The sequence below is a fragment of the Dipodomys merriami genome, unplaced genomic scaffold (genome assembly GCF_024711535.1).
Source record: "Dipodomys merriami isolate MVZ:Mamm:240054 unplaced genomic scaffold, mDipMer1.0.p SCAF_46, whole genome shotgun sequence".
NCBI classification, from domain to species: Eukaryota; Metazoa; Chordata; class Mammalia; order Rodentia; family Heteromyidae; genus Dipodomys; species Dipodomys merriami.
Genome location: NW_027206024.1, coordinates 589758 through 605975, shown reverse-complemented (window position 1 = coordinate 605975; position 16218 = coordinate 589758). Strand labels below are relative to the sequence as shown.

General features: G+C 36.3%; 1 pseudogene; it reads left to right on the top strand.

Moving 5' to 3' along the window:
- Positions 1 to 12205: 12205 nt before the first annotated feature.
- On the top strand, positions 12206 to 12318 carry LOC138808625 (U6 spliceosomal RNA; annotated as a pseudogene).
- The last annotated feature ends 3900 nt before the right edge of the window (positions 12319 to 16218 follow it).

The following is a 16218-nucleotide window of genomic DNA, read 5'->3' as shown; positions in this document are numbered from 1 at the left end:
TATTTTTATTATGTCTAAAGAGACCTATCTTTACATCTTTTTAATATAAAATTTAGAACTATCAGAGACTTTTTTCCCCTAAATCCATCATTTCCACCTGTAGTCCTTATCGCCAAGAATATCACTAATACAGTTGCGTGGCTAGAGACATAGAACACTTCAGATTTCTTCTTAACCTTTTACTCTTGCCCATTAGTTAAGATGAAAGATCAACATTTTCTCAGTTTCTGTCACTAATATGATTTCTATGTACTCCTTTTTTGTGCCCCTGACACCAGCCTGTTTCATGTAATCATCAATGATCACCTAGATTTAAGCCACTTTTCCAAAGTATTTTTCCCCATAGTCTTTTCATATTGGTCCTCTCCATCACCAAATTACTGGTTCTTGTAAGCACACAGAGTGAAGAGCTCAGACACAAATTATAGTAGCATTATTTACTCATTACATTGACTGTTGGCCTTTCATTTCTCATCTGTAAATGGATGTACTCTACCAGAAATATTGAAGAATATATTTGTTGAGTGCTAGAGAAACAAAAAAGTAAAGTGAAGAGTCTTTACATTTTGCACCTTAGCTTACAAATAAAGAAAGAGTCAAATTCAGTTTGTTGGTATAAAGTCACAAAATGTTTCATGCACGTACAGAGTACTGCTATGATTTTGTGTCAGGGAAATGTGATCAGAGACAACTTGGAACATGCTGTTGCTCTTCTCAGAAGCAAGAGTCTATTTCAAAAACCCCTGAAACTGACCAGCTCCATTCTTTCCAGGTCAATTACCTGGGGAAAATTGGACATTTCCGGGAAACATACCTGGATGTAGTGAAGGCCAATCCTTTGAGGTGAGCAATAAGTACTAATCATAGCCAGGGGAAATGTCTGGTGTATTTCATGAGACCACTATTGGAGATGTTACTGGCCAACTGGAGTAGAATCTGTGCTTTGGTTCCATTGGCCAACCCACACATGAACTTTCTCAAACACCATAAATTACTGAGGAGAGACTTCTTAGTTATCAGGTCATTCAAACTTCATATTTATAACTATGCTACTTAGGGACGCCTGAAAATTTTCCAAAGAGTTTAAAGCTAGAAAGTAGAAACAGGAACTCAAATTAGTTTTATTCTGTTGATCTCCACAATCTATGATCTCCATAATCAAATTATTCCAATATGTGCTTTTATTTATCAGCAGGGTTTGTTAATTGAAAATGCCACCATGGAAAAGTAAGTAGGAGCCACTGGTAGGATTGAATGGGAAAGAAATAGGTCTAAATACGATACTTGACCAGATACTTGACCAGATAAGAAGGTGATAAATGAAATGAGCCCAAACATTGGGACACAAGTGGTTTTTTCTTTATTGCTATTGTTCTAACATATTTATAATGTTCCATTTGATTTTTGTTTGTTTATATTCTGCCCGCCCCGAAACAGCATAACCCCTGTTTCCAATGAGTTTGATGTTGGTGCTCTGCATCTTGTATATACACTTCTCTAGTTTGGGGAGAGAAATGGAAAAAACAGAATGCTTAAATGGGAATACAGGTTGACCCACTGTAACAATGAGAGGCACCAGACACTGTTGAAAAACAAACTTTACAATTTAGGGGGTGTGGGAAGGAGTGTATAAGGTAGTTTTGGAGCTGGGAGGTTAGGGATGGTAGGGGAAATACAAAGGAGGAGGTAACAATGCTTGATGGGAAATGTATGCTTTACCTTGCTCATGTAACTAACCCCTCTATACAGTATTTTTACAATAAACATATAAAAATAAAAGAATAAATATACTTCAAAGGGAATCTCTGTGGTGGTTGGAGGCCAATGCTACAGAAAGACTTACAAGGATTTAATACTGGCAAAAAATTACCTAAAAACTGAGATGATGCTGAGTATAATCCTAAATGCTCAGGTGGCTGAATTCTGAAGATCTGTGTTTGAAGCCAACCCAGGCAGGAAAGATGAGACTTTTATTTCCAATGAGGCTGTAAAAAAGATACTACATTTTGGTAGCTTTGAGTTGTGGCTAAAGTGGACAATGCCCAGAGCATGAAATCAAACCCAAGACCAGCCCCCAGTCACTTAAAAAAGGTTGTGTGTCTTTATGTGTTGGCAGATCCCTTTACTAGTTTGATGATAGAACAAGCATTTTAACAATGAGTTATTGTGTCAATATTTACCTCTTTAGTAATTGTTTCATAGTAATGTGTGCATGGTTGCTTTAGGCCTTGTATAACAGGTTTGGTTCAGTAACTGACTGAAAATCTGCCTTAAACAAACCATTTTTTAAATCAAAATATCTTATTGGATACTGCTGAATAGGAAAGTCAGTGCTTATTGGTTGGAAGAAAAGAAAGCAAAATCAGATGGGAGAATTGTAGAAGTTAAATCTTGAAGTGCTTCACTGATACAAGCACTTCCCTTGTAAAGGTAGTCAAAACCTTGCCAATGCTATTTTAGAGAAGTACCAGGGGCTAGAGGCATGGCACTAATGGTAGAACACCAGCTGGGTAAAAGTTGGTTATTTTTCAAATGGCCAGGTGTTCTGGATTTGGTTGATTATTAAAACTTTTGACTAGTTTGAAAGGAGTCAAAAATTTGAGCCAATATGAAAGATGATTCCAAAGTTCAAATTCATGGGAGCCAGTGGTGAGCTGCCTGTCCAGTGTGTTTATTCAACTTGAGCGTGTCACAGACAGAATGCCTTCCACAGAAGTAAACTTTGCTTTGCAGAGAAGGTGTTTGTAGGATACCTTAATTGCCCACTGTATTTCCAACACAGATCATCTGTGCCATTCATGAGGGATCCTTGGAGCCCCTCATAGGCGACACATCCAGCTTCCCTGTTGAGCCAACCTCCTGATGGTATAAACATGCCATCCTTGGTAGCTGATAATGGAACTAGATATAAAGTTAATTTGCAACATCAAGAAGAGCCCCAAACAGGCACCCTCAGAAGCAAGCATCCTCATGCCTTGGCCTTGGTAGAAAAATATGAAACTATGTATCCTGCTTTGGTACATGTGTCTTTGTAGGGATGGTGTATGAGAGAAGTATCTTAGATTCATGCTCTTAGACTCTTTCTGTCTAAGAGTCTTGGTCTGCAAATTCATTTGTCAATTTAGGAAGAGAGAAAAGTTGAGATAGAGTCATCTCTGAGAAAAATCTCTAATAATGGAATCGAGAAAAGGAAAGAACAAGATACAGTCTGAAGGGCAAAGTGCACCAAAATATCTTTTTCCATTACAACCTGTAATTTAAGAATTCTAAACCTAAGAAGCCCAAGAAAATTGGAGCTTAAAAGCTTCCCTCAGACATTCTTAATATTGTCGTCTTTTAGGGAGAATGTGGGGAAAGATATGAAAATATGTGTTAAGGCTGATTTTTGTTTTTGAGGTCTAATTTTAATGTTCACTTGGTAAACTAAATCCTCTATATCCCTGTCTCTGTGTAAATACCCATCAGCATTAAATATAAAGTGATTTTGAAAAAATAAAAATGACTCAGAAGAAATTATAAATGCAAAACAATCTTCACAGAAGCAAACTGTCAGAAATATTTCATGACTTTAAAAAGGATAAAGTGGATGAAGTTATGATATATTTAGAAGCACAACAATGCACAAAATGTAAAAAGATATTCATATATTTCATTATATAACCCAAAGCAGAAGCAAATGTTGTTTAGATGATTTTTTAAAATACAGTCTCTCTGGTACTGGGAAGGTGGCTCAATGGTAGAGTGCCTGCCTTGCATGCATGAGGCCTTGGGTTTGATTCCTCAGCTTCACATAAGCAGAAAAAGATGCAAGTGGTGCTGTGGCTCAAGTGGTAGCACTAGCCTTGAGCTGAAAGCCAGAACCCTGGCCCCAGAGTTCAAGCCTCATGACCAAAAAAATCCAAATTAAAAAAAAAAAAAAAACAAAAACAAAACACAGTCTCCCACTTTTTTGGCCTCAACATTGTAATACCTCTGCTACAGCCTAGGTCTAGGATTTTAAGTGTGGACATTTATCAGTATTCCTGATTCAGATTCTACTTGACCATTTTTAAATAAATATGTTGTTATTAATTTTCCTCTTTTTAAATTTACATGCACCTATAAAAATGGTTTGGCTATCCCAGTAACCTTCTCAAAGTACCTCCTAATGACAACTTACAAAAAGTTGTATCCTATTACAACAAAGAAAACAATGCTACAAATAAAGAAAGCCGATAATTAAGTATTAATGATTAATAAAATAAAAAACAAAACAAGTACCAGTGTTTTCAGTATTTAAATTGTACTATATATTAGATTTTATTATTGTCATATTTCTTTACAATTAACAGTGGCTAAGATTATGATGTTCAACAAGAATTTTATAGGCTATGAGTAGTGGTTAAAGTCACCCACTAAGATTACCATTTGTGGTTCATGTTGTAATTTGTATATGTTTTATATCTTCATTTGTTCCTCGCTAACATATAAAGAAAGGAAGTGCTATAGTTTTAATAGAAACTGTGTAGATAAAAAAGTCAACTCTTTATTCTGGTACTTTACACTGAGACTTTGCAAGGTCTCATTAGTAAAGTTTCTAAACTCTGAAATGTACATACTTAGTGGTATATATCTGCTACCATGAATCTTAACTATTTTATAGAAAAGAATTATGACTTGCCAAACAGACCTAGTTTGGGCATATATAAGCAAATACCCCAAATTAAATACATTTCAAACATTAAAACTTTTAACAAACCTTAACACTTACTGTATTGTTCATTATGACAGGTCCCTTGTATAGAATAATTGAATTCCGTCTCCTACACATCTCTTGAAAAATAAATATCCGGAATTATTTTTTATTTATTTTTTATTGTGAACATACTGTACAGAGGGGTTACAATTACATGGGCAAGATATTCAGTACATTTTTATCAAGAATTGTTTCCCCTTCCTATCCCTCCCCAGCCTCCCCCCGCCCTCCCCACTAACTCCTCACCCCCCCCCACACCAAAGTTGTAAAGTTCGTTTTCGACATGACAACTTGTACTTCTCATTGTTGCAGCGGGTACATCTGTATCCTTGTTTAAATGACTTGTTTTTCCCCTTCTCCTCCACAAATTATACCAACATCAAATACAGTGAAAGCAGGGGTTATACTATGGGGGAGGGACATACAAAGCAACTAAGAAATAATCTTATAAATGCATTAGACACGAATGAAAGGAAAAAAACATTTAAATACATATCTTAGGGTTCATTTTCCTAACATCACCTTATCTGACCGTTACTGCTTGACTCATACATATACTAGATATTGCAAATAAGGGAAACCATGGGACCTATGTTTCTTTGGGCTTGGCTTACTACACAATATAATTTTTTCCAAGTCTTTCCATTTCCTAACAAATGGGGCACTCACATTCTTTCTGATGGAGGGTTAGAGTTCCATTGTGTATATATACCACATTTTCTTGATCCATTCATCTACTGAGGGGCATCTGGGTTGGTTTCATATCTTAGCTATAGTAAATAATATTGCAATAAACATAGTTGTGCTGGTAGCTTTAGTGTGGTCTTGTTTGTAAACATTTGGGTAAATTCCCAAATGTGGGATTGCTGGGTCATAGGGGAGCTCTATGTGGAGTATTTTGAGGAACCTCCATACTAGTTTCAAAAAGAGGTTGAACAAGTTTACACTCCTACCAACAACGAAGTAATGTTCCCTTCTGTCCCCATCCCTTCCAGCATCTGTTGTTATTTTCCTTGGGTGAGGTCGTATCATAATGTTGTTTTAATTTGCATTTATTTTATGGCTAGGAAGGTTGAGCATTTCTTCATGTGTCTATTGGTCATCCTTCTTTCTTCTTCACAAAAGTTTCTCTTTAAGCCTTTAGCCCACATATTTATTGGGCCGTTGTTTCTTTGAGGATTTGTTGTTGGGAGATTTACTTTTTTGAGTTCCAGGTATATTGTAGATATGAGAGTCTTGTCCTTTGTATGGCTAGTGAAGATGTTCTCCCAATCCATGGGCTTTCTATTGATCTTGCTAGCTATGTCCTTTGCCATGCAGAAGCTCTGCAACTTCATGCAATCCCATTTGTCCAACCTTTCTTTGATTTGTTGTGTTTCTGGGTCTCTATTAAGAAAATTTCGGCCTGTGACAAAGAGACCTAGGGTTTCTCCTATTCCATCCTTTAATGTTTTCAGAGAGTCTGCTCTGACTCCGAGGTCTTAGATCCATTACGAGTTGATTTTGGTGCAGGGTGATATGTAAGGATCTAACTTTAGTTTTCTAGAAGTAGTTAACCAATTTTGCCAGCACCATATACTGAAGAGGCTGTCTTTCTTCCATTCTATTTTTTTAGTTACCTTATCGAAGATTAGATGGCTATAGGTCTGTAGGTTCATTTCTGGGTTTTCAATTCTATTCCATTGGTCCTGAGGTCTGTTCTTGTGCCAGTGACAAACTGTTTTGATTACTAAGGCTTTAGAGTCGAGTTTGAAATTTGGTATTGATATTCCTCCATCAGTGTTCTTTCCGTTGAGGAGCATTTTTGCTATTCGGGGTCTTTTATTGTTCCATATGAATTTTTGGATTGCCTCTTCTATTCCCTTGAAAAAGGAGGTTTGAATTTTGATATGTATCACATTGAATTTGTAGATAGCCTTGGCAAGTACTGCAATTTTTACGATGTTAATCTTTGCAATCCAGGAACGTGGAAGTTTTTCCCATTTCTAAGTTCTGTTTTGATCTTCTTTTTCAAGTTTTTAAAGATTTCATCATAGAGGTCCTTCACTTCTTTGGTTAAGTTAATTCCTAGGTATTTTATTTTTCGTGGGGCTATTACAAATGGAGTAGTTTCCTAATTTCAGCCACACTTTTATCATTGTTGGAAAACAGAAAAGCCATTGATTTTGGGGGGTTAATTTTATACCCTGCTACTTTGCCAAAGTTTTGAATCAGCTTGAGTATTTTGGGAGTGGAGTCTATGGGATTCTTTAAGTACAAGATCATGTCATCTGCAAAGAGGGAGAATTTTATCTCTTCTTTCCCTATTTGGATCCCCTTTATGTTTGCATCTTGTCTTATTGCTGTAGCTAGGCATTCTAAAACTAGATTGAAGAGAAGTGGAGAGAGTGGACATCCTTGTCTTGTTCCTGAGTTAAGAGGAAATGGCTTTAGTTTTTCACGATTAAGTATAATGCTGGCTGTAGGTTTGTCATGTACACCTTTTATTGTATTGAGGATTGTTCCATGGATTCTTAAGTTTTCCAAAACCTTCATAATAAAGGGGTGCTGGATCTTGTTGAATGCTTTTTCTGCATCTATTGAGATAACCATGTGGTTTTTATCCTTGCCCCTGTTGATGTGATGAATAATATTAATTGATTTGCATATATTGAACCAGGTTTGCATCCCTGAAATGAATCTTGTTTGATCATAGTGTATTATGTTTTGGATGAATTGTTGATGTTGATTGGCCAAAATTTTGTTGAGAAGTTTTGCATCAATGTTCATCAAAGAAATGGGTCTATAGTACTCTTTCTTTGATGAGTCCATGCCTGATTTTGGGATGAGGGTTATGATGGCATCATAGAATGTGTTCGGTAGTGAACTTTCTCTTTCAATTTCATTGAAGAGTTGGAGGTGTATTGGTGTGAGCTCTGCTTTGAAGCCTGTGTAGAATTCCTTTTTAAAACCATCTGGTCCTGGACTTTTCTTAGATGGGAGGTTTCCTATTGCTGTTTCTATTTCAACACTTGATATGGGCCTGTTAAGATGGTTTAACTCATCTTCGTTTAGTATTAGCATGTCAATATTTGCTAGGAAAATGTCCATTTCTGCCAAGTTCTCAAACTTATTAGATAAAATTTTGAGAAGAATTCCCTTATAATGTTCTGAATCTTGGTTGTTTCTGTGATGATGTTTCCACTCTCATCTCTGAGTTTATTTATTTGTGTGTGTTCTCTTCTTTTTCTCATAAGATTTGCTAAGGGTTTGTTAATTTTTTCGAAGAACTAACTCTTTGTTTTCTTGATTCTTTCTATAATTTTTTCTATTCTAATTCATTTATTTCTGATTTAATTTTAATTATTTCTTTCCGTCTACTGGATTGGGGTTTATCTTGCTGCTCTCTTTCAAGGAGGTTCATATGTCTCGTTAAATTGTTGGTTTCAGATCACTCCAATTTGTTGATGTAGGAACTCAGAGCTACACAGTTGCCTCTGAGTACTGCCTTTGCTGTGTCCCAGAGGAGCTGGTAATTTGTGTGCTCATTTTTGTTGAATATCATGAAAATTTGAATTTCCTTTCTAGTCTCTTCCATGACCCACTCGTCATTCAATAGTGTGTTGTTCAGCCTTTGTGTGTTACAGGACTTTCTTTGGTGGCATTCGGTGTTGAGTTCTAATTGTATTCCCTTGTGGTTAGAGAGAAAGCATGATATAACTTCAATATTTCTGAATTAGTACAAGTTTGCTTTGTGACCTAAAATGTGGTCTATTTTGGAAAATGTTCACTGCGCTGCTGAGAAAAACATGTATTCTGATGCTGCTGTGTGAAATATTCAGTAGATGGATGTAACAACTAGTTGATCTGTGCAGTTGTTTAGATCTGCGGTTTCTCTGTTGAGGTTTTGACGAGTTGACCTATTTATTGGGAAGATTGGTCCATTAAAATCCTCAACAATTAATGTCTTTGGATCTATGTGGGATTTGAGGGAAAGTAGTGTTTATTGGATAAATTTGGGTGCTCCATTGTTTGGTGAATAGATATTTAGAATTGTAATATCCTCCTGAAGGAGGGATCTCTTAAATAGCTTGTAGCGACCTTCTTTAGCTCTTCTCACAAATTTTAATTTGAAGTTATTTTATCTGATATTAGGATTGTAACTATCAACTGTTTATGGGGGCCGCTTGCTTGGTAGATTTTGGTCCAGCCTTTAACATTGAAAATGTGTTTCTTTTTACGGGCTAGATGTGACTTCTGAAGGCACTAGACAGAAGGATCTTGTTTTTTAATCCAACTAGACAGTCTATGTCGCTTAAATGGAGACTTAAGTCCGTTAATATTGAGAGATAAGACTGAGAGGTATTTGGGAGTTCCTGCCTTGTTATCCACCTTTCTGGGGGCCCCAAAACCTAGGTTCTTCCTTTGGTTCTTGGATTCTCAGTTTGGGTGCAGTTTCTTGGCCTTTATTATGGTCTTGTTGGTTTTCTATGTGTAGGACATCTTTAAGAATCTTTTGTAAGGCTGGTTTGGTGGAGATGTATTGTTTCAATTTTTCTTTGCTTTGGAAGTTTTTTATTTGGCCTTCAGTTGTGCAGGAGAGTTTAGCTGGGTAGAGTATTCTTCCTTGGTAATTGTTTGATATGAGAGCATGGCATACATCATTACAGGCTCTTATTGCCTTGATTGTCTCTGCTGAGTAATCTGAGGTGATTCTAATTGGTTTCCCTTTATAGCTGATTAATCTTTTCTCCTTCACAGCTTTAAGGATCTTTTCCTTTGTCTGAGTTGATCCTGTATATTATAATGTGACTGTGGGATGTTCTATTCTGGTCTGGTCTATTTGGAGTTCTAAAAGCTTCTTATATCTGAGTAGGCCTATCTTTTTGTATGTTTGGGATGTTCTCTGCTAGGATACTGTTAAACAAATTTCCTAGACCATTAACTTCTGTTTCTAGGTGCTCCTCTACACCCATTATCCTCAGATTAGGCCTTCTGATGGTGTTTTCCAAGTGTTGGATAGATATATCATATTTCTTGGATTTCCCTTGGATGGATGTATTTTCTTTCTCTATAATATCTAGGCTGTCTTCAATCCCTGAGATTCGATCTTCTACATGGTCTAACCTGCTGTCAAGACTTTCTAATTTAATTTTAATTTCTTCTCCTTCTAATTAGTCAGTTTTGATTGCTTCAAATTCTTTTTTGCAGCTTTGTTTTAGATCTTGAATGAACGTCTTAAATTCCTTAATTGGGTGTCCAGTGTTTATTCTGAAATAACTTATTTGATTTTTTATGGTTTCCTTGGACTTCCATTCCTTCTGTTGGGTTCCATTCATTATTCCCTTTGTGGTCTCCCTGACTTCCTTCAGCTCTTTTTTAATGGCTCCCATGAATGCCATTAGTGATCTTTGTGTATTCTCATCCTGCTCTCTCAATTCCTGTATTACTCTTTGCTTAGCTTCCTGATGTTCATGCCATAGTGTTGTTCACTTTGCGTGTTCTCAGCCTGGTCACGCCTTTCCTTCCTTTCTCTTTGAGTATTCTCTATCTGCTCACGCAAATCCTGTATCATTTTTTTGAGTACCTTCCTCACGCTCATGATATTCCTGTATAAATCTTCGGATTGCCTCTTTTCTCTCCCTATCACACTAATACATAGTCCTTTGTAGGTTTTCAATCTTTTCCTGCATTGACCTTTTGTTTGCCTTCTCTCTTTCCCTATCATGCTCATACAGAGTCCTTTGTATGTTTTCAATATTTTCATTAATCATGTTTGCCAGCAGTGGATTTTTCCTTTATCTGTTCTGTCCCCTGATTATCATGAGTGGGAGTGAAGATACCCGGACTTGCCATTTTTCTTGTGTTTTTCTAACTTACTCTGCCCATTTGGGATGAAAATAACACCAGTTTTTTGCTAGAACACTTTCTTAGGAAAGCATCACCCAAAGTCTGTATTTGCACAGTCAATATTCTGCAGATACAATCTAGTTGAACAGATACATCTATTCAACATTAAACAAGTATATATTAATCGGCTGCGAACCACAAAGAAGAATTTGGTAAACCAGAAATTATTAGGTTTAGGGAGAGATTTGGGTAAACAATAGGAATAGAGTGATGTGGAAAGGTTCAGGGAGAGTTAACTGAGTCCTAATCTCAAAGTAGGAAATAAGTTGGATAGGATGAAAGTAGAGAGAGAGAAAAAAAGAAGAAAGAGAAAGGGAAAAAAAGTGACCAAAATGTAGAAAAGTAAAAATTAAAAATATGATGCAGAAAGGAATACAAACTATTCAGAGAAGAACGTGAATATAATGAGAGACGGGGAGGAATATAAAGGAGATGTGAAAAACTTAAAAATAAAAATACCTAAAATATTATATAGGTATAAAGAGGTAGTGGTGCTATTAAGGAATTTAAGTCTAAGAGGTTTTGAATTGAGTAATGAATTTGTGGATTAAGTGTGTACACAATGGGGGATAAGGTCTACTAATCGACTACGGGTTTATCTGAGGATGTTCAGAACAACAATTAAGTCACATAAAGAAGAACAAAAGAGAAGAAAAGGTGAAAAGGATAAGAAAAAAGAAGAAAAGATCAGAAGTTCAGTAGAGCTAAACAAAAAACAAAAAGAATTTTTTAAAAGAAAAAGAAAAGTAAAGAAAGAAACATGCGCACACACATATACTCCTAAAATAAAAATTCTAAGAGAAAAAAAAGTTACTAGAAAAATTTTTTTCAAAAAAGGTAAAAATTAAAAAAAAGTTTCCAAAAACATTTTTTTATAAATGGTACCAAAAAAGAAAAAAAGAAAAACAAAATTTTTGTGAGGGGTAGGAAAAATCATGTATCTCCCTTGTGTCCATAACCAGCCTCAGGTTGGAGTCTCTGGTCTTTTTGTGGTGTTTGATTTTCCTGTGGCTTGGTTGGTTTCTTAAGTCAGTTTGTTTGAACAGGCAGAAAGATGCTCTGCTTTACCCAGGATTTTGTGATCCTCGTCCCAGGTTAGTTCAATGGAAGGGAGATCTGCTTTGAGTATCACAAAAGAGGGAGACGGCTTTTTCCTCAAGTTTGGAGATGCTGTGATGAGGCTAGGTTCTGGGGTAGTGTTGAAGCCTTTCAGCAAACAGTAGCTTTTCCCAGGGGCTAGTTTGTGATAAACTCAGAGAGCCCAGCCTGAAGTCACTCTCAGGGTTTCTGTTTACTGAATTTCAATTGATTGTCAAGGCTGCTAAAGGAGGGGCAGCCTCTGGCTCTGATTACCCAGTGAAGAAAGCCACTCCTGGGGCTAGCACCTGAGCTGGGTGACTTTTCCCTGGGTGGAGCTCAGTCTGGCAGGTCAGCTTAGGTTCTTGTGACCTACTAAATGACTCTAGTTTTCATCCAAGGCTTAAGTTGGAGCTAGCAGCTCCACCGAGCATTGTCAGTATCCAAGATGGAGATCTCCAGTACTGGAGGGTGAGGGATGGCCTTCCCTCCTCTGCTCCCTGAGAAGTATTGAGGAAGCATTTTATACACTAAATTTGGAATGATACAGAGAAGATTAACATGGCCCCTGCTTAAGGATGACAGGCAAATTCCTGTCATTCCATTACCTAATTTGTTAGGAAGTGGAAAGACTTGGGAAATAGATTATGAAGTGTAATAAGCCAAGTCCAAACAAACATAAGTCCCATGGTTTCCCTAATTTTCAATAACTAATATATGTCTGGGATAAGCAGAAAACGTCAAAAGCTATGTGCATATGACAAGAAAAGATTATGTTAAGGTAAATGAACCGAAGTTAGTGACACAAGTGGTTTTTTCTTTCTTGCTGTTGTTTCTCACATACGTATAATGTTCAGTATGGTTTTTTTTTTTGTTTGTTTCTTTATATGTTCGGACCCCATGTTAAATCACTTATTTTCACTGTATTTGAAGTTGGTGCACCTACATCTTGTATATAGTCTCTTCTAATTTTTGGATGGGAAGGAGACAAAGAAAATGCTCAAATAGGAATACAGGTTCACCCATTGTAACAATTAGATGCACAAGACACTATGTTGTAAAATGAACTTTACAATTGAGGCGGGGGAAGGGAGGAGGTGAGTGGACTTGTGGAGGTGGAAGGGAAGGGATAGTAGGGGAATAATAAAGGAGGAGTTAACAATGCTTGTTAGGAAATGTACTCATTGCCTTGCTTGTGTAAGTGTGACCCTTCTGTACAGTAATTTTGCAATTGAAAGACCCCAGACTCACTGGGATACATTCTCAACAGGAGGGCACCCCAGAAACCAAGACTCCAAACCAGCAGATGCAACAAGCAAGAGGAGTTTATTTGGCATTTGTGCAAACGGACTCTCTGCCCCGGGAAGTCAGAGCGCCCTGAGCAGCAGTTACAGGCATTTTTAAAGGCAAAAACCACAAATTAGCATAAAACACTCTTTGTAAAACAATTGTCTCATGGTTGGTCTAAGGGGGGGGTTTACATGGTTACAGGCCTATGATTGGTTGACATTTGGCTTAGCTTGTGGTCTTGCCAGTTGGTCGTTGTCAAGGTCCATCCCGGGGATTGTTGAACTGAACTGGAACTGAAAAACATAAACTAAAACTGAAAAACATGTACTATCTGTAACCTTTGACCTTGTCCTGGAGTGGGCTGACATCCGGACATCTGGGCCGGCCGATATCCGGATATCTGGGCCTCGAGACTCTGCCCAGTTTTATTTCCCAGGGAAGGGGGTCTGAATGCAAGCATATTTACAGAAGCAAAATCAGCAGTTAGCAAGTTAGTAATGGTAATGGTAAAGTGAGGTTTTTAATTTTTAATCTTTCAGCAATGAAAACATATAAAAATGTTCTGAGATGGAAGAGTTTATTTCCTTTATTTTACTCATAATATCGTTAAGAAATTAATGCACAACACTAATATGAAGGTATTTTGAATAAATGTGTGTGTGCCCACGCACTTGCATGTGTGTTGGCATGCTCAGAGTTTGAAATCAGGGCTTCAAAGTCTTGCTAGGCCTTTTTGCTCTATTGGTGAGCTACTAAATGAGCTACATCTCCATTCCTGGACCTTTGCTAGTTCATTAAAAGTTTTGAAAAATAATCTCATGAATTTATTTCGCCCTGATAGGCTTCCAACTGTTATCCACAAATCTCAGGCTCCTGAGTAGATATCCCCAGTAGTTAGGATTACAGGCATGATAAACCAGCAAAAGGCTTTCAGAATAACGTATAAAGTAGAAGAAAATTTACTTCACAGGGGCCTGTTTTATCATCTCCTACTTTTAAAACATTTTGGATTGATTATATGTGAATTTATTTCGTTTTAGAATTCTTAAAAGACAGTAAGTGTTAATATTTAAAAGTTTTAGTACTTTTTAAAAAGGATACCGGAACTGTGGGACAGAAGAAATATGCCTCTCTTTGTACCTCAATTTATAAGTTCTGTGCATGATAACCCAATGTGACCAAGACATTGTATGCTATTATTTCTTGGACAATATGAATATTGAATTGAGGGTGTCATAGAATGAAGAGATTTTATCTACTTTTTGTGTATTGCTGAAAGACTTTTGGAAACTTTGACTCATTTTCTTCCTCACTCTGTGTGTCTTTGGGCCATACACTTACTGCCTTTAATTACAATTTTTCCCAACACTAAAATGGTAATAACATTAGCATTATAGCAAATGTTATCTTAAGAATTAAAGGAAATAACACTTGTGAAATACTTAATATAAACTTCTATGGATGAGCTTTGAGTTTAGCCAGCAGTCTTTTTTAAATACTAAATAAAATGTGATAAGTAGTACAGAAAACATTACATGTAGTGAGCAACCAGAACTAATATCTATTGACCATGCTCTGCTTCCAAGCAAGCCAGTGGGATAATTTCTCATGCTGTAAATCAAACTGGTTATCTTATGTCTTGTTAGAGTAAAAATACCAGAGACAGAACGATGAAGTTATGTTGTAGACTGAGATGAAATCGATATGAAAATGTGTAAAACTGATAAAACATAAAAGTATTTGAACAGTATATTGTGTTTTACAACAATTAAGTTACATCGCAAAGATAAAGAAGACCTAGAAGAATGAATTCTTTTTTTGTTGTCCTATCATAAGTCCTTAGATGGATGAACTCTTTCCTCATTCTTATACCGGCATCATCTGATGAGAGGAACTGTATTTTTTGTTTGCTTCCTTCCATTTATTCTTCAGTTTGAAATTTGAACCATTGGGACTGAAAGAAACCAAGGGAAATTAGATAAACAGGCTGTGGAAAAAACAATCAAAGTAAAATGAATGAACTACAGCCTTGTAAAAGGTCTAAATAAATTGAGATATATAGTCACAAGTGTAAACAGAAAATGATTTAAGCAATACCATCTTATTGAAAATTGAAAAATGTTAGGAGTTGCTACATTTTTTTCTTTTCTACCTTTAATTAATTATTGATCTGGTTTAAAGAGCTTAAAGATGAGATTAACATGAAACTGGATTAAAAATGGACAAAAGGCTGCATAGACAAGTTCTCCATACAGCCCTGAAAATCGCCTGTGGGTTTACAAATTTGTGTTTAATACAACTTCTATGCTGGCTTAATGCTTTCTGAGTAGAAGTCATTCGATAAATATAATTCAAAATTACTATGATACTACTTCATAACTATTGTAACTCATAAAAAATCAATGGAACCAGTTGTGGTGGTAAAGGCTTGTAATTCCAAGCATTTAGGAGGTTGGATTTAAGTCTAAGGCCAGTTTGGATTACTGCAAATAGTATAAACCTGCCCTTTATTACCTTTGAACAAAAGGTAATAATGTTGGTGAGTGGGGAGAAAAGGAAATTTTCTACACTCTTGGTTAGTATTCTCACTGTAGAAAGTAGTATGCAGGTTTCTAAAGAAATTCAAAGTTGAAATATCATCTGACCCACCAATCATGTGATTATTTCTCACTGGGTAATTCGTAAATATATCTATAGTTAATTCTTATTCAAAACAGCCAAGATATAAGTCAAAGTTCAGTGTTCAACTACATACTAATAAAGCAAATGTGGTACATGCACAAATATCTTTATCTGTTTCATCCTTAAAATAGCAAGAGAATTTTCCCATTAGCCACAACTTACAATGACCTGAAAGTTGTATTCTAAATGAAGAAAAATGTTGTGTTCTGATCTTTGTAAACACACACATACACACACACACACACACACACACACACACACACACACACACACACACACACCTCAAACATTAAGACGGATTTATTTTAAATTAAAGCAAAGTGTAATTTCTGGAACATTTAGTTCACAATGTAGAAGATAGTGGATATACAGTATGACCAGGTATAGAGTTGTAATGTACAACATGAGGATACAGGGGACAACACTGACCTTACATCAGAATGAAGCTAAGTAAGTAGGAGTTGTTCTTCCTAGGGGAGCATTATTGTGTACATCAAGTATAATCTTAGTAGATGAGCAAAATAACTCAATACCTATGTACATAT